The sequence below is a fragment of the Anomalospiza imberbis genome, chromosome 14, assembly GCF_031753505.1.
Source record: "Anomalospiza imberbis isolate Cuckoo-Finch-1a 21T00152 chromosome 14, ASM3175350v1, whole genome shotgun sequence".
NCBI lineage: Eukaryota > Metazoa > Chordata > Aves > Passeriformes > Viduidae > Anomalospiza > Anomalospiza imberbis.
The window spans coordinates 10,382,216-10,407,515 of record NC_089694.1 but is presented as its reverse complement, the minus strand read 5'-3'; the positions used below and the strand labels follow the sequence as shown (position 1 = coordinate 10,407,515).

The 25,300-nt window shown below is 37.2% G+C and overlaps 1 protein-coding gene across 14 annotated transcripts in view; it reads left to right on the top strand.

Annotated features, from left to right (window-relative positions):
• TENM1 (teneurin transmembrane protein 1) overlaps positions 1 to 25,300 on the top strand; it is an 838,901-nt gene that overhangs the window by 577,731 nt on the left and 235,870 nt on the right. Inside the window, exon 1 of one of the 14 annotated variants that reach the window (XM_068204869.1) lies at positions 7,355 to 7,460. The exons of the other annotated variants lie outside the window; for them this stretch is intronic. The gene's annotated coding sequence lies outside the window, so the exon portion shown is untranslated. Of the gene's footprint in view, positions 1 to 7,354; positions 7,461 to 25,300 lie in introns of those variants that run through there. 14 annotated transcript variants of the gene reach the window in all.

Genomic DNA, 25,300 nt, shown 5'->3' with positions numbered 1-25,300 from the left:
ATTTTGGGAGCTGTAGTAGAAGCCAAACTCCAAAAGGAGATGATGCTAACAGAACTGCCCCTATTTCTGCCAGAGACAACAGAGTTGGAGTTTTCTGTTTATAAGATTTTGTACAGCCAGCTAAAGAGAAAACTGGGAAGTTGATCCAAACTCTTTTGCTTGTGTAATATAAGTGAATTACCAGAAAGGCAAGGGGAATTACTTGTGGATATTTTGTGTTAAAAATCACTTGAAGAACTGTTCCCTATTGCAGAATTTTAGCCAAAATTATTTTCTGAAAAGGGAGTAAGAGAAATATTAATTATATAATTATTACCATTGTAACTGCAACAGGGGGTTAAGGTGATTGTTATATTAAACTCAAGATGTAAGGAAACAAATAAATTGACAGTATTTAGAATTTATATAGGTACAACATTTACTCTTAAGATTTGGAGGTGGCTTAGCATATTTAAAGTTCTTAGTGCAGTTTAAATATCCTCAGAATATCTTACGTGAACTGTCACAAGGGCAAGTGACTGGCTGAGCTTTGTGTTGGATTGCACTCGCCCTTTCCAAACCCTGCTTTTTGGGTTTCTTTAATGGGAACCTCTATGTATCTTAAAATTCCAGCATCCAGAAGCTGTGAATGGTGGATGAAGTGATGCAGCCTCACTGCAGAAATACAAAAAATCTTTTGTGTAGTTTGATGGAAATATGGAACAGCTTTTCCAAGCCCACACAGAAGGATTGTCCTGGTGTTGAGAACAGATGACCTGATTCCTGTTCTTTTGCTTGATCGTGTAGAACTTCTTTTTGTAGCCTTGTACAGACCAGAATTCTGATATTATTTTTGGAAGAGATAAAGCTGTGGATTTTGAGTGGAAGGGTTTTTGTTTGGTTTTCAGTTTAACACAGCATTAGGAGGGTTGTTACTCTGTAATACATACAGTATTATGGCCTTACCAAAAGGAGATTGGAAATCAGATCCGTATTTTTATCTTTGCAATCTCATTGCCATACAACAGTACTAAAGCTGTAAGAAAGCAGCTGAGCTAGTGATCTCATTTAGCAACCCAGACAGCTAACCTGTGCAGAAGGGAAACAGACTGGAGGCTGGTACATGTTCCAAGGGATGTGATGCCCCAGCTCCAGGGGCTGGAACACCTCTGGGGTTCTTCTAATGGAAAAGTCTCAAGATTCCTACAACGGATATGCATGTGTTAGCCTGAATGTGTTACTGGGTTTGCCACAGAGAGGCATCAAATTACATGTTATGTGTAACAAAAGGTCTACATTCTTTTTAAGAATACATTTTTGGAAAAAGGAGGAGAAGAACAATTGTGAGATAACCAAATACTACATGACTTTTCAGCAGCTGACTTCCACAGTCTTTTTCTACTTTCTGTCTGAAAAATTATGGTTAAAGGCTACTTAATAGTTCAATACTACATTGATTTTTAAATCAGTTTTCTAATTAGGCTTAGTTTTTGGAAGGGGATGGTGACATTTTAGGAAGAAGTCTAAAGTGCATACTAGCTTTGTACAGTCATAGAAATTTTAGACTGCTGGTACAAACCAAGAGAACATGGCAGCTAAAGAAATGTGGAAATTCACATGAAGGTGGAGCAGATCAAAACTGTTTTCAGGACATGCATGTCTGAGTGAGCTTAGAAAAGCAGCGCCCTCAGTGTGGAGGCACTCGATGGAAACACCCTGAAGGGTGACGGGCCTTCGATGCTGTGTGTATGGACTGGTGCAGCAGCTCACATGTTGCAATGTTATTTTATATCCAAATGTGAGTGGCTTCAGCCACACCAGAAGAATAAAGGAAGAGAGTAAATGAAGGGCTAGAGCACACTCAGTCATCGTGGCTAATTAGTACTTCATGGCTAATTTGTACTTTGTGGTTAAGAGTGGAGGCTGCTGGGTGTGAGTTGATGCTCTTAAGTGAGCAGTGCTGAATGGCCAGGGGTGAGACCGGCCCTGCTTCTGAAAGAGATCAAAGTAGCTGAAATGGAACTATACCACACTAACCAGAATTTGAATCCTGAGAATGAAGAGGTAGAGAAAAAACCTGAAAATGCTGTATACCTTCCTGGATGAAGCTGTGTGAAATACACCGTGCTTTAAAGAGGGCTTTGTTTTCAGTGAATAAAGGGTTGTTAGAGTGTTGGTTTTGGTTTTGTTGGGTTTTTTCCCAATTACATCCCTGAAGCTTTCTTTTGTTGATATACATTATTATTCCCAGAGTCTTTCAGATCCGTGTAAAAAGTTGGTTTTTTGTTTTCTTTGCTTTTCGCTACCTGAATCCTCTGTAGGACACAGATGACATATAACTGAAGAGTTTTAGAGAGTTCCTTGACTTTATTTTAAAATAATGATAAACAGTCCTGACTGGGTTTTTTTTTCTGCAAACTTGACAATGACTACAAAACAGTAAAATGGTTTAGGTTTTCTTCTTCTAGAATACTAGCTGTTCTGTTATGTGTACATAAAATGTTGAGATGAAGATATAGATGCTACCTACCAAGCTACCTTCTCAGAATCTTTGTACTGATTACAAGCTAGAATTATTGTTTGCATTTTACCATGAGCCCTCAGCACTGAGATGCTACATTTATATGCTTCATGTGAGGCCCCCTCTGTAACTCAAAGATGGAGCATGCCTCTTGCAATCTGCTCTCAGAATTGCATCTAAGCCATTGATTTCTCTCTGACTTGTGTCTTAAATACATTATTGATGTGCACCATCATCTTCAAATCGCTGCAGATGCTTGCACTGTGCACCTGTAGCTACCATATGTCTTTGTTTACTGGTGTGGTATGAGAAGGGGAAGATTTCAGGATTTTGTTTCTCTTTGGAAAATATGGTCTTGAGAGGCTAAGCAAGGTTTGATGTTTAGCTAAGAACAGCTTCTAAACCTTACCATTGGCCTTACTTTTGAACTTTTCATGTGTATCCTAATTTTTCATCTTCCTTTTTTAACTTGAACAGAAAATTCTTTTGAATTATTGGTCAAACTTTCTAATTATGCAGCTTTAGGGTGAATATTTTTTTTAACCACATCTTACTGTACATTAACTCTCTGCAATGTATCTCATGGCTTAAAATCTAGTAGAAAATGTAAAGCAATGTAATCAAGCATTTCCTGCTTTGGGCTCTTATATTTGATAAGCTTCTTTGGCAATCCACTTTCTATTGAAATCTGCAATATGCACTTAAGTGTAATCTTATTTGAACCCTAAAAGCTAGCTTTTTGTGCTTGCCTGAGTTTTATATGTTAAATGTATTAGAGATTTTAGAGATTCTTTTATTTCTGTCATTCTTGTATATTCTTGTTTAATCCCAGTGAACTGAGTACTTGAGTATGCCTGTTGTATGTATGTTTTTGAATGTGCAGGTTTGGGGAATTTTGATGATCTTTACTGGAAAGGCTGTTTCAGAGAAGAGGAAATTGTAAGCCTAATGATTTAACAATACAAAGAAAAGTTTTTATAGCCTAGATTGACAAAGTGTGGTGGATTCAGATATACTTAGAAGACACTGAAAAGAGTGAAGTGCTTATTGAAATTACTGTCTTAAGGAAAGAGCCCTAAATTGTTTTGTAACTAATTCACCAGAAATAATTTTGTACTCTGAACTCACAGAAGGCTCCAGCTTCATCGTGCTCAGGGTTTCTATGGTAAAATGTTACTGCAGTTGACATAATGATGAAGAGAGCTATTCTGGCCTGTTTTGGAGATGCAGAATTTGAATTCTCAGTAGCAATTAATACAGATCAGCAGTGGCCACAGGCTCTTAAAGGATCAGTGAGAGAGAAATGACTTAGAGTTTCCCTTGTGGTAATATACACAGAAGTAAAATATATATATATATATATATATATATATATATATATATATATGACTTAATGAGGGTTTACCTTTATAATAGATCAGAGAAGCTTTATGAAAAGGATCAGTACCAAAGGTGGTAATATTAGTCATTGTTGCTGAAAATTTTACTATCAGGCATTTTGCTCATTGAAAACAAAAACCAACCCATGGAGGTGCTCGTGTGCAGTGATGTGACAAATTCAGCTGCGAGTGTGACTTAAACCCAGGGATGAGCTCAGGGACTGATCAGTCTGAGAGCGCCGTGTTGGCTGCCCTTAGCAAGGGGGGAGAAGGGGGTTAAAGCAGTTCATACATAATTCATTGCAGGAAAATGAATTTGCCAAAGCATTCAGTGTTTATATATAACACAGCACACACGATAACAGACTTCTAAGCTGAAGCTGAGCCTTTCAACATTTTTTGCTGGAGATCCCAAGAGATACTTCATTTACTTTGTTCTTTATAGATGTTTTTTAAATGAGAGTAAGTATGAGATTCACATTCTGTATCTTGGTTTGCAAAAGAGACAGGTATGAGCTCTGAAATTCAGATCTGGGTGGAAATTTGCCATTGTCTATTGGATGTATAGTCTAAACTTCCATTTAACTTCTTATTTGCTTTTTGAGGGTCTTGTGTCTAGTTTATGGTGCAGTGGAGAAGTGAATCAGCTTGTAGTGATTAATAGTCCAGTAGATCAATAAATAAGAATCCCCACTTGATTGTACCAGATAAGACATCCACATGGCATTGAAAACCTGAAGGGTATTTATTTTAATAATAATTTTAATTGCCCATTTCTGAGACTCTAATGCTTCCACTATAAACAGCTTAACTGTAGTATTACAGGAGAAGGCTTAGCTTTGGTTGCATGCCACATCACTCAGCATATTTAATGATTTCCTTTGTGTTTCAATTTTTTAATGCAGCTTAATATTTTTATTTTGTGTTGCTTTCCAATGTAGAGATATGAGAGCGGTGACATATTCATTAAATTGTCCAGGGTACTAGTGAGGTTTTCCTGTTGAGTTAATGAATTTACTTTAGATCCCAGTTATGTGTATGATGCAATGAATGAATTGCTTGGCATTTGTCTACAGTGATATAAATCTTAATATAATGACAGCTTCCCTCTCCTCCAAATGTAATATGTACCACATCCATAAAAGCATTTCTGTTGCCAAAAACATCTGCCCTTGTGAGCATAAACCAGCAAATACATTCAAGCGTTACTTTTATCTTAATAATGAAGTTTTGAGTTGTGGATTTTTTCTGAAATACATGGAGGTAACAAGTACTTTGAGAAATACCCAAGTAAAAAATGCAAGATGAAGGTGTATTTTAATGTCAGCAAGAAAGGTGTAGGTCTAAGGTTGACTGTGTGTCCACTAAAAATGGAGTTAATATCTGGGTTTATGTTTAGCATCCACAGTAACTCAATTGAAACAGATTTTATAATCATAGAAAATGAAGGTGAAAGCATTATCATGTCTGTAGGAAATTTTTATCTGTGTGGAAGCTAATTCTGTGAATGAAATGGGTCTGGTTTGTATGATATTTTAGTTTTTAAAAGAAGGTAACTTTAGTTTCTGCGGTAGCCTTCATACATTAAGGAACTGAAAGAGCTTAAAGTAAGACCAACAAATTTGGCATTTTTTTCTTTCATCTGAAATACACAATTTTTTATTTTAACTGCAGGTGAAAGATTACTTTTTCCTTGTTGTATCCTTTGGTAAAATAAGTTACTTGGCAAAATAAGTGACTTGGCAGCTAGAGATGTGGGGTGAAATCTGTCAATCTTAATGAACATTTTTAAAAATATATAAGAATATTCTTATGTATTTTGTTACACTGTTCTCCAAATGTAGGGGGGAAAAGGAGTGTATGCCCCTTGCCCTCCTTGCATTCTTAATGACAAAGGCCAAGATCATGAGCGTAGAAAAGTAACTGCTTCTTCAAATCAGGAAACTGAGAATTAAAATTAAATTGTTTGATGCCTAATGTAATAGGTGCTGACTTTTCTGATGCTCTTCCTGGAAGGTTGCCTACCCTGTCTGAAATTACACTGGCTTTAGTGATTTATAGAAAATACACTAGTTGCTAAGTGATGAGACTAAGAGAACTAGAAACATCCCTTTAAACCAATCCCCACTGGTAATAAGGAATCATGAGCAATGCAGAAACTGTGAATGGTTGTGGCCAAGCATCAATGCTTGTGGCTGAAATTTGCCCTCATTTGTAGGGCTGATGTTTGCATTTTCTTCAGTGTTTCATCTTTGCCTAAGCCTGGGTTCAGACTCAGTCTCTAGTTTTGATTTCAGCTAAATATTACAAAATAGAAGGTTGGGATGTCTTTATGCTTACATGAGATAAGCACCACTTTGGCTTCAATGCCATTTGTGTGTTGTTGCTTGAGTCTATATTGTTGTGAATACAAATGGTGAGACTGTGTCTTTGTCAGCCCTCTGAGGAGAGGTTTGCACTGCTGAGATTGCCTTTTGCATCCTTACTCTGTGTGTGCCTTCAAAAAGGACTTAAGTGCCTTCAGTACAGTTCTTTGGATCCTTGCCATCTCTCTGATCCACAATGCTAAATGCTGTAGGGAAGTCTAGGAGGATGGGCACAGATGTCTGCTTACTATTCATCACTGGAGAGAGTTGTGCATCACTGTTCTTGAGGCTATTTCTTTCTTCATGCCTTGAGCAGAATCTTGACCTTACTAGGGTCTAGGAGAGTAGCTGGTCATCAGGCTGTGGCTACACTTTGACTTTCTGAATATCAACCGGCTGTCAGGCACTAGTTAGAAACATTCAGAATACATTGATAGTGTCTCCATTTTCGGTTTGTCCTGAAAAACATGTGAGAGAAGGTTTGCCCCAGCTCCCGTCTTTTTGAGGCAGTGATCATTTCAGTCATGAGAGACAAGGCAGTCATTTCTCTTCCATCACCTTGAAGATGCATTGATAGTGTTTAGATGATTTTGCACTTTTTTTTTTTTTTTAATGTGGAGAGGTTCTGTGCTTTTGAGAAGTTTTTTCAATTTTTTTTGTAATCAGTGGAGTTCAGTGGCAGCCCTCCACTGCCCAAGGACAAGTTGAGTTGGGAGGGAATTGAGGTGCTGTGGCTCTGCCATTCTCTCCAGACACCACAATGGTGAGATCTCAGGGGCAGCCTTTAATTCACTCAGGTCCTGTGAAACCCAGGCCAGGTTGTCACTCTGGTGCCTGAAAATTTCTTCATCTCAGTATGTGTGCTTCAGAGCACCTGGGTGGCCAAATTATGGTGAGGCAGGGCTGGAGCATTTTTCAAACCTGGATTCTCTTCCAGTCATCAATGAGAATGAATGGAGATTAAAAAGGGGTGAATGTTAAATCTTACTTTTGCTTGTCTAAATCAAGCTGGTTGTTAACTAGGAACAAGGCTGTCTGCGTGGGGAGAGTGAATAGAGGAGAATTCTGAACTTATGGTTGGTGATTTCATTTTGTGTGCTCTGTTGTAGCTCTTTTGCTCTATGGCAGCAAACAGCAATCACATTTCCAGTCCAGTGGTACCTGGAAGTCAACAGTGCCTCTGGGATCCTTCTGTGTGAAAGGGGCCATATAAATGTAAGGCAATGATATTATCTTTATTGTCAATTAAACTTTTAGTGCCTTTGACAATCTGGCATGCAACGTGCATCAAATGAACTCTAGCTGTGATTATTTCTAAACACCATGTAAAAGCAGACCTTGCTATCCTAATCAAATTGAAAAGGACTAAGAGGGCAAGTCAGTTATGTCAGCATGGAATCACTTCAGCATATTAGAAACTGCACAGAAATACTGCTTCTTTCTTTTTTTTCAACACCCCCTGCTCCCCCTTCCCCTCAAGAGATCTGTCTCTGCAAAATCTGAGCTGCCACATCCTTTAACTCCAGGGAGTTACTGTAGCAGAATTGTTGATGGCGTTTTTGTAAGGAATTCATACTGGAGTTAGCACTGGAAATACTGTGTGCTGTTTCAAGATCTACTCAATTTTATAGTGTAATTCTGTTCCTCCCCCCACCCCCCAGGATGTCTTATTTTAGGATGATTATACTTCACACTGCTATTTCTGTTCAAGGTATGATAATTAATGTTCTATTTCCAGACCTGTTCTCTAAGCCTGCCCTTGCACATACACATGTATTATATGCATATTTTTAGGACTTCTGTGTGTTTTATATGATCATTGTCTATGTCACACTCGTTGTTAGAAGTGTTCAGAAAACACACTTTGTGGTTTCTGCAACATTAATATATTTTGTATAAACTGAGTTAACTTACTGGGTATGTCATCCTTCCCCTCTACTTCTAAAAGGAAGGAGGTGTTTTTACCCACTGTTAAGTAGAACTGCCTTTCCAGTTAGAGATGGCTGAGCATCAGTGAAGGATGAAGCATTTCTGAGGTGTATGGCAAGGCTTTGGGAGGAAAACACATTTTACGTTTTTCAGTGGCGCCAAGATGTATTTACTAGAATTGCTTTGCCAGAGCTTCCCATTGGGGGATGTTTCTTCTATACTTCATGATATGATATTTTTGAAGAATTTTTTTCAATTTTTCTCTTCATTAAGTCAGCCTAAAAATGGCAATGTAGATCAGGATTTTCCCCTCCAAGGATATTTAGTATGCCAAATTCTGTTAGGGATTTCTATATTTCTGAACTACCTAACAACTTTTATGTCAATAAAATCAACAGCAGGCTTGCAGAGTTGTTTTGGCCATCTTCTGCCCCCCTAAAATGTGTGGGCATCCTGCAGAAATGGAGACACAGCAGATCTGATCAGTTCTTGGAACACTCTGGAAGAAAAAAAGCTCAATCTACTGAGCTTTGCTGCCTTTTTTTTGTTGAGTGTAAATTACTGCCATTTTTGTTTCTAGAATAACTCTCACGAGTATCTTCAGGTAGATTGCCTGTAAAAAGCTGTCTAATGATACAACATTTTGTACATTTTCAGATAACTAAAAGCTAGAAAGCAACAGCTAGCATTTGAGACATTGTGTAGGCTTCTAGCACACTTAAACTTCAGATTCTTCTGTAAACTAATGAGCTGATTACAGTCAGCACATGCATGTGGCTCTTTCTCTGTGAAGATTTTGTCTATAGGAGTATTTTTATTTGATATATGACACTGATTAATTACATGTGGTTTGAGCATTTCTGCATAGATACTGGCAATCTTTTTTCTACTTTTCTTTTATTGCTGGGTTATGATAATTGTTACTCTGCAGGGAAGAACTTAGAGAGGATAGGGTGAATAGTTCCAAACATACGGTGAATTTAGTAGGCTTTTATGAATGATAAGCCTGTTACGGTTACCTTAATAAGTAGTTACTGCATGTTTTTCATAAATCACCACTAACAGCTCTCTGGGAAGGTGTAAATAGATATGTTGATCTGCCTATACTGTGAGGGTGAGATAGATGAGTAGAACACAAATATGTCTATGTGAGGAAAATGTACATGAGTCTCATTCTGCATACTGATTCTTGGCACAGTGTCTTGCCCAGGAGGCAGTAAATAAACAAATGGCCAGCCTAAAACTGTATAAATCTGAATTGATTCCACAAGGAATAGGAGAAATTTTTGCAGTCTGACTGCAAGAAATCCCATGGTTTCCCTATGACAAATGTATTTCCCCAAAGCTTACTGCAGTACCAAGGCTATGTGTTTGCCTTCACAAAGTAGTGTGGATTGCAGTCCTAGAGACATCATTTTTCATCATCTGCAAACATGAAAATAACTTCAGCAAGCTCAGCAGCCTGATTTACTGTTATTGAAATGCTGCCATCTCAGGATGTGCATCATGTATAGCCATGTTTAAAAAACAAATGAATAAGGAGAAAGCAGAGAGAAAGGGAGGAAAAAATTTAAATCTGAAAGTGCTTGGTTTTTTTAATAAACCAAATATTTCCCACCTGCTGGAAATATAACTGACAAGATAAGTAATGACTGCTGTTTTAAATCTAACTATTGCTGCCACATGTACATATACATATTTTGAGTTCAGTTTGTTTAACCTGGAGATGGTTACATTGTGCTATCGATAAAAACATATATTCAGTTTGTTTATTGACTTTTCTTAGAATAACTCTGCTGTTCCCATGGAAGTTTGGTGGCACTGCCAAGATGGTGCATCCCATAAGAATCGCTGAGCTGTGTCTACGTGTGTGTATTGAGACACAATTTGTGTATGTAAATTTATGAAAGCATTTGTGCAGTGTTTAAATATTAGTCCTGATTGACTTTTAACTCTCTTCAAAGCACTTGGAATAGTTTAAATTATGATGTCACTTTGAATGATATCCAAGTAATCTGTAAATTGCTTTTACGGTATCTGAATCCTACCCAGCATGTGACATTGCTGTTAAACGGAAAATTCATGGAACATCCAAAGAGCAGTAACACAGGAAGCCTTCTCTGGGCAGCTGTAACCATGGCACCTGAAATATTGTCCAACATAACCTTTTTGATGCCTTTTTTTTCCCTCACCAGAAAGAGCTTTTATCAAAATTCCTACAGCTTTCCTGTTGCACTGACACCCAAATTCATTTCTTATCAGTTGGGAATACACAGTTGGATTTTTCTTTAGTTAAAAAAAAGTGCCTGCTGAAAATGGAAGTGAATGTACTTCAGAAAATAACAAAAGTCTATCTATGTGTTTTGAGCTGCTATTTCATTGTGTAATCCTGCCTCTTTGAAGGTTTAGCTTTTCTCTGTAGACTAACATTGTACATAGAAATGTAGGTTTAGTAGCACTAGGCCTTCCAGAGCTATTCTTGTTCGATGTGATAGAAGCTTACAAAAACATATTTGGAAAGGGAATTAATTATTCCATTGTGTTTGAGCTGGTGTGATGATACCTCAGCTTTAACAGAGCTCTGGTTTCACTGACTGGGGAACACAATGTGATCTGCCAGGGGACATCTGCTCATGGCTCTAGCTCAGGATGGGGCAGGAGGGGCAGATTCTGTTTCTCGGTACCTCTGGCAGCTCCTCTGACCTCGAGTGAATCTCATATCCTGACTGTAGCTCAGGAGCTTCTGTGAAGCAGCAATTTTAAATCACCAGCCAGAATCCTTTTTTCCCCTGCACACGCCCAACATGTTTGGGATGTGAGATGCAACATAAGACACACTGAACAGATCACCATGTTTAAAGTTTGATGTTTAAAAAATGGGAATTTTTCTGCTGCACATTGCAATATAATATTAGTTTGTGATGACAAACAAGCAAAAGGTTCAACACCCCTAAAATTCCAAAAGTGCCCTGGCAGCCATGTGGGCCTCACAAGGAGCAAGAGCAACTCCTCAGTCTTCCTGAAAAATCTATTGGTCCCCAAGGAGCAACCATGGTATCATATTGATCATACACCAAATGTACACATTAGCCTCCTAGTACAGCTAGCACAGTTTGCAGTCTGTCAGGGAGAATTACTAAAATAATTTTAAATATCCTGTTAATCCTACATATGTGCTATAAAAAGCACACAAAGTAAATTGGTTTTACATTGTTGGAAAATGTTGTCAGGTGACATTTAAAACAAAATGAAGCAACATGGGCAAAATGTGCTAGAGGGGTACAGAAATTGTCTGGGCACATGCACGTACATAAACATGTGCTTCATATGTTACACATAACAGTGTTGCCACCTATTGATAGAAATTTAAACTTCATGTAGATGTTTATAATATATTTTCCTAAACACTGTGAAGGTCTTTTCCTTCTGATGAGACTGGCATGAACAATGTGTATTATTTGTGGTAGAATAGGCCTTACAGGTTTCAATAATACTATAGTATTATAAAGTAATAGATACTGTTCAGAAACCAACAAAGGATAAATGTTATCAAAGGAATCTAAAGCTGCTGATGCTTTTGTATGACTTAGATGTATGATCCCATTGTCAGTGGCGGTTCTTTGATGAACAAAGGAGTCAGTGTGTCTGGTCTGCACATTTCAAGTTTATCTCAAATTTTCATGGGGATAGAATGAACAGCGGAAAATTAAGGCAATATTTATATATTTACAACTGCATAAACTGTTCTTCAAAAATATGCTCAAAATCAAGGAGCATTGATTGTACTGGAGAGGTGATACACTTTTATTTAGAAATTAAGCATATGCTCACTGGCATTAAATTTGTTACTTGTGGTGAAATATGAGTATTATTGGAGGATAAAAAGCTGTCTAGTTTACAGTTTTTTGTTTAGACAACTCTTTTGTTCTGAAGAAAAATGGATTTGTTCTTGTCTTAGAAGACAAGTGAAAATGAATTAGAAGTTGTCCAGTATATGTTCAGAGTATTTCCATGAAAAACTAATGGATAAATGTGAATACTGCTTTATAGTTGGGGAAAAATATTGACTAATGAAATATTGTTAGCGTAGCCATAAAGTCACATGTACATGTATTCAGTTGTGTGTCATTCTTTCAAGCAATCAACATTTGTTCTAAATTAGGGTTCTTTTCAGTATTTATCAGTATTAGCTCTTGGATAAACTCTCATATTATGGAAGTGTGCAGTAAAATGGATGAGCATGTTTTATCTTCCATGACAAACACAGTTTAATTTCCTGCATATTGCTTTGCTGCAAATTAATCCAGCCTGGGATGTCTTGGCTGAGAGTGCTGTTCCTCAGAGAGCCGAGGGAAATCTCGGGGCTAGTGCAGAAGCGTTCCTGTCGCTCTTTTTTCCTTCAGTGTCCAGAGAAGGACACTGGAACTGGGGAAGGATCTGGAGCACAAGTCTGATGAGGAGCAGCTGAGGGAACTGTAGGGACTCAGCCTGGAGAAATGCAGACTCAGAGAGAACTTTATTGTTCTCTACAGCTGCCTGACAGGAGTGTGGAGCCAGGTGGAGTTTGGTTTCTTCACCCAAGCAATAGGTAATGGGCCAAGATGCCTGAAGTGGCACCAGTGAAGGTTTAAATTGGATATTAGGAAAAATTCTTAACTGATGTTCAGTCATTGAAATAGGCTGCCCAGGGAAATTATGGAATCACAATCCTTAGAAGTGTTCAAAAAATGTGTAGATGTGGCATTTGGGGACATGGTTTAGTGGTGAACATGTCAGGTTAACGGATGGACTGGATGATCTGAGAGCTTTTTCCAACCTTAACAATGCTATGATTCAGATGAAGCAGGAATATAAATTACCCTCTGTTGCAGACTGTGGGGGCTGAAGTTTGGAGCATTATCCCATGTTCCAAACATTCAGTGTGACTGGGGGGTAAACAAGAAGACACTGCATGTTAAGCTGCACATGGAGTAAAGCAGCAGGAAAATCAGACAAGATTATTCAGAGGTGTAGAAAGCCAAAAAAGGATCATGGTCTTAGAAAATAGTCATACTTAAAAATTCAGGGATCTGTAGTTTTATGTATTTATTGTAAAATAAATAGATACATCAGTTTGGACTACTTGGTTGGCTCTGAAACTTTACGGCAAGTGCCATGTATTAATGGCTTATTATTTGTGAAAGGAATGTGCAAACTAAGTTGAATTCCATGTCAGACTTTTAATTTCTCCTTGTAGTTGTGAAGAACATGTCCTTACCTATCTCTCATTTGTCTGGAGTTGATAGGAAACATCTGCACAACTTGTTCAATCTGTTAACTGGATGTGTTCATCCAAGCTTAACTGACAAGTAAAATGTACCAAATAATATTGCACTATGAGGATGACCTTTGCTAATAAGGCAGTTATATCATATTTGATGTGAACCAAGCCACTTCTAATGAAAGGGTGGTTTGAAATGGCTCTGTGCTATTTAGTCCCATTACTCTCAGGTAGATAAAGGAGAAGGCATATTTTCTTGAAATATATTGAATATTTTCTTGAAAATGTTTCATACAAAGTAATTCAAAGAATAGGTAATATGGGAAGAATTGTTTGATGGGTGCTAATGTTATTTTTAAGTGCAGCCTTGATAGCTCGCTTAACGATCTTGGTTAAATATCACATTAGATGTAGCAGAGATGTTTGTTTCCTTTGCCAAAATGATAGGTTTAGTGTCTTGCAAGGAAATATTTTATAGAAATGCTTTGTATTGAGTTATCCATTTGTGGATTAAGCACACCAAGCTGCTGGAAAACACTGTGGTAGTCCAGAGTTCACAACCTTAATCTGATTAGGTTTTTCTGATTATTAACTTGGACTCCTTCATTTATTTATTTTAAATCTGAGAGACCTTAACTTCTCTGGAATCTGTGCATCTCTACTGAGATCAACCTAATCCTGCTAAAATAACTCTGAATTACAAAATCTAAACCAACTGTGGGGTTCACTGCTTAATGTGGCTTAATCAGAAATATCTTTAATGGGTTGGGAATATAAAAGTCTGGATACTGAACTGAAAAACCTGACAGTCAGGAGTGCTGTTCTTTATTTCTTCAGTTTATGTTTTTAGAAAAAATACAGACCTGAGGAAAAGGACCACATGATGCATACAGGCTGTGCAGAACCAATATCCCCACATTTCTGACCCTGTGAGTGGGAATTGGCAGTGAAATTTTTTCATATTTTTCTGTCATTACTGAGGCTTTTTCTCAATCAATCTATGCTTTCTGAGCAGGATACTTCTCTTGGGCAGAATGCTTCACTTTTTACATGAAGGTTTCATGCTTCAGATAACTTTTCAGAAATGTATTTATTATTGCTGTTTACGTTTTTTTTTATTTGAGTATTAGTATCTGTTAGCTAAAATCCAAACTAATATTTTTCAGTTCAGCCACACAGATCACTAAATGTGTTGGTTTCTTATTCTGTCATTGCAAGAAATGCACACTTTTATCCTAATGGGTTACTTTTTATTATGAACACCAGGGTCTCTGGCAGATCTGTTTCCTATTTTCATGTGCTACTGAAAATGTATTCTGTGATAAGTTTGGGTTGTTTTGCTATAAAATGTCATTTGATTATTATTAAAAATTCATTGAGCTTTTTTCATAACCATTTGACTTGGAAAATGATGATCAGACTAGATTAGCAAGTTGAAATTTGGTAGATAAACACATGGTACTCATTAATTGAAGTCTTTAACTTTCAGTAAATATGATAATGTTGATTACATTCCAAATTCAGCCAAGATATTTATGGTAAAAGAATTCAATTTCTCATGTTTTCTTTTATGTTTAAACTCATCAGGGAGATAAATTTACCTGGTGTTTTGGTCAACTGATTAATTTGTGATCAGTGTGCACCAATATTTGAATGTTATTGAGAAAAAGTAATGAATACTTAAATCACTGTTTAACATTTTGTGTGCCATGCACTTTCACTTAAGTATTCACTTCTCTCTTCCTTTCATTCTACTGAATGGATCAAGGAGGATTTTTATTTCCAAACTCACCTAATAGTTTGTTATCTGAATTACTTCTGAACCGTAATACGGCTTAAGTTGACTTAAAGCCAAGTTATTGAAGTAGTTTAGCCTCAAAACATCTGTGGTTGTAAAATGGACCTTCTCAAGCTGCTAATAAAACTTTTTTTTCAGTGTTTCTCCCAGTGTACTGGTTCTCTTATTTGAACTGCAGAGTAGAAATCATCAGATTACATTGCTAAATCCATGAAGTTTGTGTTTAAACTCATTTATGCTACTGTGTATTGGAGCAGCTCCCACTGAGTTTTAGAGGAATGCATGTAAAATTTTAGAAGCAATTCAGATTTAGAAGAATGTGTGTTCCCACCCTAGAAAATAAAAAAAAAAAAATTAGAAAAGTATTTCTAATTTTAAAAGTCAATGAAGTGGTGAAGATTGCAGCTCCAGCAGTTTCACTCTATTTGCTCAGAATTCACATTAAAATGTTTAAGAGGATAATATTGAGGATGACCTTAATTCTGTAACTTTTCAGTTTTTCAATCTTAATGAGCTAATTTTTCCAAAGTAAATTACAAAACTCTAAGACAGCATTCCTATTCCTACAGGGTGGTGTCTGTTTAGTGCAGCTGCAAATTGTGTTTTCTCTGTAATGTATAAAAATTTCTCTTATTCCCCACTAAAGTAGAAAATAGTTTATTTGTTCATTTCTTGGTTTTGCTGATGTATTGGTGTTGCAATGCTGTTAACACTACCAACTTCCTCAACACTATATTTAAGCAGGAGACTTAGGATTGTCATTTTAAAGAGCAAAAGACCTTGGTAATTTACAAGATTTTACAAGACTCCTGGTACTTCACTTGACAAAAAAAGTTTCACAAGGGCTAAAGGAAACCGTGCTTCGATCTCTGCAGTTTTAGGTTTTAAACGAGAAGGTTTCACAGAAAGTCACGCACATGGATGTGTTGTTGAGCGCTGGCTTTTCAAATGTAGGGTTTGAGTAAGAAAAAAATGCCTGGGCTGTGGAACTGACCTTGGAGATCAATTGAAATAAAGGTGTTGAAGAATAATAAATGTGTTAGGAATTAAAAGCAAAGCAACTCTTTAAAAAAAGTCCTAATTAAACTGGGGGAAATCAAAATATAAATACTTCTGTGTTCTTCTGTCAGAGATAACCCACTGGCCATCATGGTATTGAATTTAGTAATACCTGCAAATGGTTCTGGTGAGCCTTGGAATTCTTGGCCCAGTTCTCTATGTGTGCTCATCCTTAAATTTAAAGTAATTGAGTGGTGTAATTAATTACTAGGCAACAATATCGCTTACATAAAACTTGATATGCCAATAGCTTAATTTTTTTTTTATTGGTTTTAGCTTTCTTTTGCAGAAATAAAATTGAAGCTAATTCTCTTCTCTTAGTCCACTTTTTTCCTTCCTCCATCTATTTAGCAATTTCCAGTAATAAGTTCACTGTTTTCTTTCTTTGTTTTTAATTATGCTTGTTCTGTTATGCTCGTTCACTGACCTATTCCCTAAAATGGGAATGGATCAGCTGAAGCCAATGATGATTGCTTCCCCTATCAAGTGCTCCAGCTGGGATGTCACCCTGTGAACAGATTCTGCTCTTCTCAGAAAAGCCCCCATAGAGCCAGAATGAACCAGACCCACTTCATTTCTATCCTTGGTTGTCTAGCAGCAGCATCGCCACATGTAATTAAAGGTTGACTGCTGTAAGAATTATGTGTAGGAGTAGGAACAGGACTGAGATTTTTATTTAACAGTGATTAGGTCTTCAATCCTGATGAAAACAGCTGAAAGTCTATTAATAATGCTTGGGAATTGCTGGAGATGAAATGAGGAATAGGCCTTTTGTGGAGGATCTTGGTATCAAATTTTCCTGCTAGTGTTTATAGTTTAGACTACAGATTTGAGCTCCTTGTAACTTTATAAGGATATGATACAGAAATATAAATAGATTCTATGTGTGTAAGGAATTTCTGATTTTTCTAGGAGGCAAAAATTTTGTGTAGTTTAAAATTCTTCTACTTGCAGTATTTTTGAAGCTGGAAGTTTTACATGTGTTTGTAAAAACCACAGACAAAAACCACCACTCAAGAGCCGAGTGCTTAATAAGTGATTGTGTCAGAACTTATGCTCTGGGAGTATCTTGTCCTTGTATGAAGAGGATCACACTGTGCAGCTACAGTAATTTGGGTGGGGTTGGGAGTTGTTTTTCATTTGGTTTGGATGTGGTTTTTTGTTGTGGCTGGTTAGCTGGGTTTTTTGTTTCATCTTGAACAGTACAGTTTTCATTTCTTAATTTCACAGGCTGCTGTAGGTACACATGAAGCTGTGTTTTATTTGGTCTGCTTCAGAGGAAATTAGTGCAGACATTTCTCATGTCTTTTTTTATGGAGATCCTATCCTTACCTCACAGTGAATTCCAAAAAGGTCTTAAACTGGTTTTTGACTGTATACAGAGATTTCTTTAACTACGGAACAGGAATTGACTGTTTCATTTTCTTTTGAATGTTGGGTACTTCCCATTTTCAGTGTAGTGTAATAGCAGAAAATCAGACATAAGCTTTTAAGAGAACGATGATCTTCACAAGGTTAATGTATGTTTCCAGCCTGTCTCTGGTGCACATCTCCTTTTACAACAGAGTGCTGGTAAAATGGTAGCATTTAGGAAAGTACCTTAGGCTACACAACTTTTCTTCTTATACAAGAAGAATAAGAGCACTTATATTAAAATGAGTCATCTTTAATAACAGTTGACATAAACCTTGTCATATAACAAATTGCTGAACCTTGGAGTTCCTCTACACCTAAAAGCACTGAAATGTGTATTTAGAATTGCCTCCAGATGAGCATCGATGCCGAATGTTTTCTGGGGGAGCTTATTTAGGTGGCTACTTGCAATATGAGTTATGTGTGTAAGTAATGATTTTCATGGTCTTCTTTTGTCTCTGAACTTTCCTAATTGTAAAAATATTCTAAATATTCTGTGAAGCTCTATGGCACATTTTTCTTCAGAATGATATTTATCATTCAGCATCATGTTCACAAATCCTCCCCTGCTGACTTGCTCTCTTGTGCAGATCAGCACTGCCTTACTTTATTAATGTCACAGCTGCATTTTTCTGCTTCCCCCCACCAGCATCTTGTGCATATAAACCAAAGCACAGTTGAGAGACTTGTTCTGGGAATGTCTCCTTTCATTACCAACCTACCCATAAATGAAGACAGATCAGAAATGCAGGTTGCTTCACAGAATGGGGAAGAAAGATGGAGACTGTTTCAGGGCATTGTCATTCTGCACAGGGTCACAGTGTGGCACACGGTGAGTGAGTGAGGGGGGCAGATTTCTTCCTGATCTTTTACATGATCATATCGTTGGGCAAAATGCAGCAGCCAATTACCAGATTCTGCTGGCACAGTGTCCTTGCAGCTTTGCGTGTTTTCGGGTATTTACAAATGTTGCAAACTAGGATATGAAATGGGAGATGAGAGTTAACACCCCTCCTCAACTGAAAGCAAATTTTTGGAAAAAATGAAATCGCTGGCAGATGTGAAAGGCAGGTGCCCATTTCATAACCTCAGTATGTGGATGTATTTGATGTGGGAGAATATAAACGAGGATATCCACTGAACCAAACATAATGCAATTCATCCATAGGTTAAAGAAAGGTCATTTTCTTGCCTTGTTGGCTGGAAAGAGACAGCAGAGCTCTAACATATAATTGTGTTCTGTGATAATAAAAGGAGTCTTTTGGTGCTTTGGGAAAGGAAAGTGACATTTTCCTTGCTCATGAGAGAAGCACAGCTTCACATTAAGCGTGCACTACAGTGCTCCCAATGTAAATAGAATTAGCAGGGGCAAAATTGTTATCTACAAGGATAATGATTCTATTTTTTTAAATGCAGCTAGTATAGAATATGTGTGTGTGTACAGATATATAAAAACAACAGACAAGAGTCACATTTTAATCTCATCCTTCTCTTTCTCCTTGCTGTGACTTCTCAGCTGAAGAAAGGAAGCTGAGCTAAAAGGAGTCATTGTCCAGGTGCTGAGGAGACACTGTTCTTGCCAAGTAGGGTGGTCGTAGTGGTAGTAACATATTTGATGTAGAAGAACTTAAGTAGCTGAGAATTTTGAGCCCTTAATTGAAAAACAGAAGTGTGGCATGGTTTAATTTTAATAATTTTATATACCCACGGTGTGGTTGTAGTCACACTGTTCTCCCTTGGCAGACACACATTTTTTTCTGAAGGCTCCTCCTCCTGCCAGCACTCAAACAGAAGAATAGGACCACTTGATTTTTATACACCTCTGTTTAGTTTCTTGCTTAGTGGGAAGAAGAAGTTGCAGCAAAGTCCCATTTACTTTTGAACTGGAATTGGCTATTGCAGAATGCCAGTTTCCAAAAAAAAAAAAAATAGCTGCTTCAGTCCCCCTTGAAAAGGATTTTGGGTATAGTTCAGCCTAAACCAGGAGAAAGGACAGTATCCGTACCAGAAGGACTTACACTGAAAGAAGGCATGGGCAAAGAGCTCTACCAAAAGTAAAAAAAAAAAGAAAAAGAAAAATTAGTTTATCAGAGACTGATGGTAAGAGCAGGAAGATTATTTCAACTGCAGTTTACCATGTTAGAATTGTTTAAATGTAAAATCAGTGCCTCCCTGTTTGTGTATTTCTACAGAAGACACTATTTCCCTGGTTTTTTGGAAAAATAGCTCACAAAGATGTAGTCAAGAAGCTGCTAGTTAATGAGAGTGCAAAACCAGTGATGCTAATAGGCAGAATATGTAAAACTGTGAATAATGCTTAAAAAATAATTATCTTTGCTGTTCTAAAGTCTAAATAAAAGAAGGCCTGCCTATAAAAGGCAATAGTCTTCCACAAACACACTCGAGGCATGTTTGTATTTGTAGTCTGTTGCATTCCCAGATGTAGCTGAGCCTTTGGGAATACAGCTGGGAAACCATCCCCATTCTTTAGTGCCAGCCCTACTGCGTTTTCTTTGTAGAGTACTAAAGAAAAAGGTATAATCAATTTGCAAAAACTGAAGTTTTGGATGGACAGCTTAAAATAATCTCTGCCAAGGAGGCTTCACAGACTGGTGAAAATGGGTGGATGCATAATGTACTTCCAGTTTGCACTACAGAAGACTCTTGGTACTTGCAGGAGAAATTTCTAGCAAACATTCATTACAAAGGATTCACTATTGAAATGAGAACAAAGGTTCCGCTAAAAAGATCTCAAAGGATTCAAATGTACCTTTTCATAGGTGACATGCTGATACACGCCAGTTCTCAAGGGGTTGCATCAAGGCATAAATCAGCAGTAATTTCAACTCCACAAGATCATAGCACTATCATGAACAGAAAGAAAATCAATCTGACACCAGCTCAAATAATAGCAGTTCTGGGAGTCACAGGATATAGAACAAGTCTACTGGGAGGGTCTGCTTGTCAGAACAATGGCACTTGAAGACACTGAATACTTTGACAGACATCAAAGCAAGAAGAAAAGGAACAGAAAGATCACTTCTCAGGCATGATGGTGTCACTGACATGAATAGCAACCTGCGTGATGCTTCAGATGAAGGTGAAGCAGATGTTGGTCCTGTGGTCAGGCCGTAGTCAGGTCTTCCTGCAAAAAGTACTTGAAATGCTTGAAAAGCTTTTCAAGTTTTAACTTAGTGGGTGATGTCAGAACTGCATAATACTTGATGGTGTTTCTTCCCAGAGTTACAAGAACAGAAGTTAAGAAAACTGTTTTGGGAAAGACTGAAAAGTTCACTTTCTGCGTGCAGTAAATAATGGTGGTTTCTTAGAAGTTCTTCACACTGCTGTGATAACTTAATTGAGGCCCTTGTAAGATATTAATCTATAGATCCTATGCCTTCTGTAAGTGCACCAACATTGTGAGCCTCTGCTGGAAATAAAACAAGCTGCTGAATCAGTGCTGCTTCTAGAAATACTACAATGTAGGAAAAAGTAAAAAGGTAATGAATCTAAATAGAACAAGCCACATCAAATCTGAGAAGTGGACAATGCTAAAGAGATGCTGATAATATTTAAGATAATGTGTTCTGTTAGGAAACTTCACCTGGAGGTGGGGAGCTGGTGTCAGCATTTTATTTCAGAGATTTTTAATAGGTGTTTTTTTCTTATTTTGCAAAGGGAAATGAAAATTGCGAAGGCCCCATGAGATCTACCATAACAACCCCTAATGCCCAGGGGGAAAAAATCTACCAGGAAAATTTGTTCACTGTGATGTCAACTGATGAAATCTTTTGTCTCACCAAATGTGATGAAAATGGGACTTGTTCATATGCTTTGGTAGTCTATAAATACTCTGGTGAATGTCTAGTTTGCTTAAAGAAGACTTCCATTATTCTAATTAAAAACAGGGGAAGTGAACATGAAGAAAAAATTTTCAGCTCAGTGTTTTTAAACATCATTGCCAAGGCATCCTGGTATCAGTGAAAATCTAATACTTGAACTCTGGTTTAGATGTTCCATGGTATCCATGTGTTGTGAATTATTCTCATATGCTAAGCTTATTGTGATGCAAAATTGAAATTGGTGTCTCAAAAAATTAATAGTATCTATACAGAACATGTAATTTTCAATTTTTGTAATCTCTGAGCAGCTAAACCTGATTTTAACAATTGCTTTTTTGCTAATTAAGCCTTACTGGGTCTTCTTAATTAGGCACACAGTTGGAAAAGAGACAATAATTATCTCAATTTGATAGCTATGCCAATTTGCATTATCAAAAAATAACCAAAGCACATTCAATTTTCTTGTCACATACAAATGCTACTTGCCAAGCGCCAGTGTATTTTAAAAGAGTGTACCTTCCAAAGTTACTCCTAGATGAAACTAACTTTCCATTTTTCCTACCTGCATATGCACAAGTGCTTGTACACCTCGCTATTGTATTATAGTTAGATAAATTAGAGCAGTGTAGATATGTATGTATACACACATACAGGTATAGATATAAATATTTTGATAGTATTTGCCTCTTTAGTTCAGAAGACATCAGCATTCAACTGTATTGTCATAGAACTAGACTACTAAGTGGAGTATTCTAATTTTAGGTCCTTACAATGCAAAAATATGCTCTTGTCAACAGAGCAGTAATTACAACAGTGGAGAACAAGCTGAGCTTCCACTGGCAAGCATTTCAACACTTCTTGTGGATATGTTTAGTATAAGGAAGTGCCTGGGGTATATTGGAAATTACCTGTACAGCCCAAGGGAGCTTAGTTGTCCCAGGCATTCTTGAGTGTGAGGGGGAACATTCCTTTTCTTCAGTTCTGTTATCTTCTTAAAATCTCTTTTATTAAGAAATTTACAGCTTTGACCACACTTCCTCCTTGGAGGAAAAAAGCAGTTCTGGGAGATCTGTACTGAAATATGTATTTCTGCAGTCTCAAACTACTCTCATACAGGCCAGATTTCCTTCCTCTCTTTCCCTGTGTTGTCCTTACCATACAGTTAGAAATTAAGTTGAAAAGGCAGTCAAGTACTTGACCATGTGTTAGGGACCAAATCTGTAGCTATTAAGCACTTGGCTAGTTTTACTTAAGCCCAGACTTTTTCATGTTCTTTAGCATTCGTAGTTGAAGTATTGAGATGGTAGGAGACCGTTCACAGTGTTTCCATTTTTTTAGATGAAAAAATGTTCACACTATGAGTTATTCTGCAATATAATTAGGAATGGTATTTCCTAAAGTAAAGCTCTTCAGAAAATCTTTGTGCTCCAGAGATACTCTGAACCCATCCAGGCTACATCACCCTAAATCCTGAATGTACTTTTTACCACAGAAGTAGAACTAGAGCTTTTGTCCTTGATTCTCAGTAACATGAGATGATGAGTTTCCAAAAGAAAACATTAGGGACTTGTGTGATTCTTAGAGTCAGTGGCAGTTCTCCAAGTAAAATGAAGGGCACATGTTGGACAAGAATTCTGTAGCACAGTTGAGTAGCTGACATAACGTATGTTTTTAAGATCACTTTCAGTCTTGCCATATGCCACAAAATACTGCAACAACCTGACTTTCTTCACAATTTTATTCTGCAGTGTTTGCTCTCTGAAACTTAAGATGTAATGGACAACACTTTGAATTACTAGAATTAAATTAGGCTTTGACTAATTTTAAATGAAGATCATTAAATGTGTAAATGAACCTTATTCTGCATGCATCTATCACAATGACATGTAAATGTATGAGCCAGTGTAATCCATCCAAAAGTTAAAAGAGCACATTCTTTAGGGAGTATAGGGAGTATGTTAAACCCATAGCATGGCCCTGAAAACTCTGGTTTGCATCTACATATCTGATTTAGAATGATATGTGAAAAAACATATTCTAAGATTGTCATCTTTTATCTGTGCATCTGCTCTTCTTAAGAGGTGCTATGTAGTCCACCTGCAGGAATAACACAATGTCTCAACATTTTGCAATCTCACTCATTCCCTGATATACACTGGACATGTTGTACCTACTGATCCATATATCCTTATGTCATTTTCAAACATCTTTTGATGTGTTAATACTTCATGAACCATAGAAAATGTTCATATCAATTTTGGTATGTTTTTTGGTGTTTTTTGTTTTTTTTTTTCAATTCTGTTTTTTCAGTCAACCTTCTAGGGATTGCATTCTTTCTTGATTTTAGTATGAGGTTTTTTCCTTCCATTGGTAAGTATTATCTGCTTCCATCCTCCAGACTTAGGCAGATTTTCTATATATCTTCATAATATCTAATTTGGTGTATCACATAGAAACATAATTTCTTCCTCCTCTAATGCTGCTCAGCTCCTTTAGCTGGTATCTTCCTTGCTGTGTTCTATAAGACTGAATTTAAAGGGACTTTATTTGTTTATAATCTCTAGACAAATATTTGAGGGGTAAATTTTTTGCAGGTATGTACAAGGTCAGAATGTTTTTACTTTTCTTCTTGGTATTGCATTTCTCAAAGGTTTAAAGCAAGACTGTTTGCTCTGCTTTGCCTTTCATATTTTACAGTTTTGTATTTCAGAAAGACCTGCAGAATAAAGGTGCTGTTCTTTTTGCCTTCAGCAGTCCAGAGCTGATATTGCTGCTTAGCAGTTCATTTTCAGAAACTACTGGGCTGAAAAGGCAATAAGCAAATGGTAGCTTTCAGATAAGGGTTATATGTTGAAAAGAAAGAAATATAGGAGAGAGAGAGCACAGTTTCCTGATTATATTTTAGCATTATAATTGCAATTACATTTTAATTCTGAATAGTCTGGAATATCTGAGTATTAAACATAATGATTAGCTGAGGCCAACAAAGGTTACACTTTTTCATGTTTTTGATCTTGTGTGCTTCTGGAGGATCCTGTTCAGCTACATGATACTCATTAGCAACTATAACCTGACCTCTCTAAATAATTCTGGACTTACTGGAAACCGACTGGGTATGCCACTGGTGATTTGATGGGGCTGATGGTGGGTAATCACTACAGAAATTTGTTCATTAGAGGGGCACCCTATCAGAGCAGCCTATTAAGAATTTATAAAAAGCACTCTTACAGTAACGTGATCTCTGGGGCACCGCTGTACTGGAGTGCAGAGCCTCTGTGCAGTGTAAATGCACAGGGTGAGTTTTGTTCTCAAATACTCATGGGTGAGCACTGCAAACAGCCTCAGCCCAGCCTTTCTCATAACCAGTTACCCTGACCTTACTGAGCTCTGGAGCAGAAAGGATGATCTGAGCAGAACAGGGAAGTAGGGGGCTGAGGGGAGAGGATCTTGATGGAAGTGAAAGGTGAAAATAATTTCTAGTAACACGTACAGTGTGCACTTAGAAGGTTGCACAAATAATACATAAAATTCCTGCGTATGTCTGCGTTAGTTCCATTACTTCAGGAGTGGTATTTTCCTATCCAATAGAACTTTTTGCAAAGGTATTTCATTGTGAATTTTAGTTATTGTTCATTCTTCTACAAAATTGACTGTAAGATGGATATATCTGTTTTAAAATATGGTCCAGAATTACCTGCTATTCAGTGCCCAAATATATATATTTCACATATTTATGTCTGTGTATATAATGAAC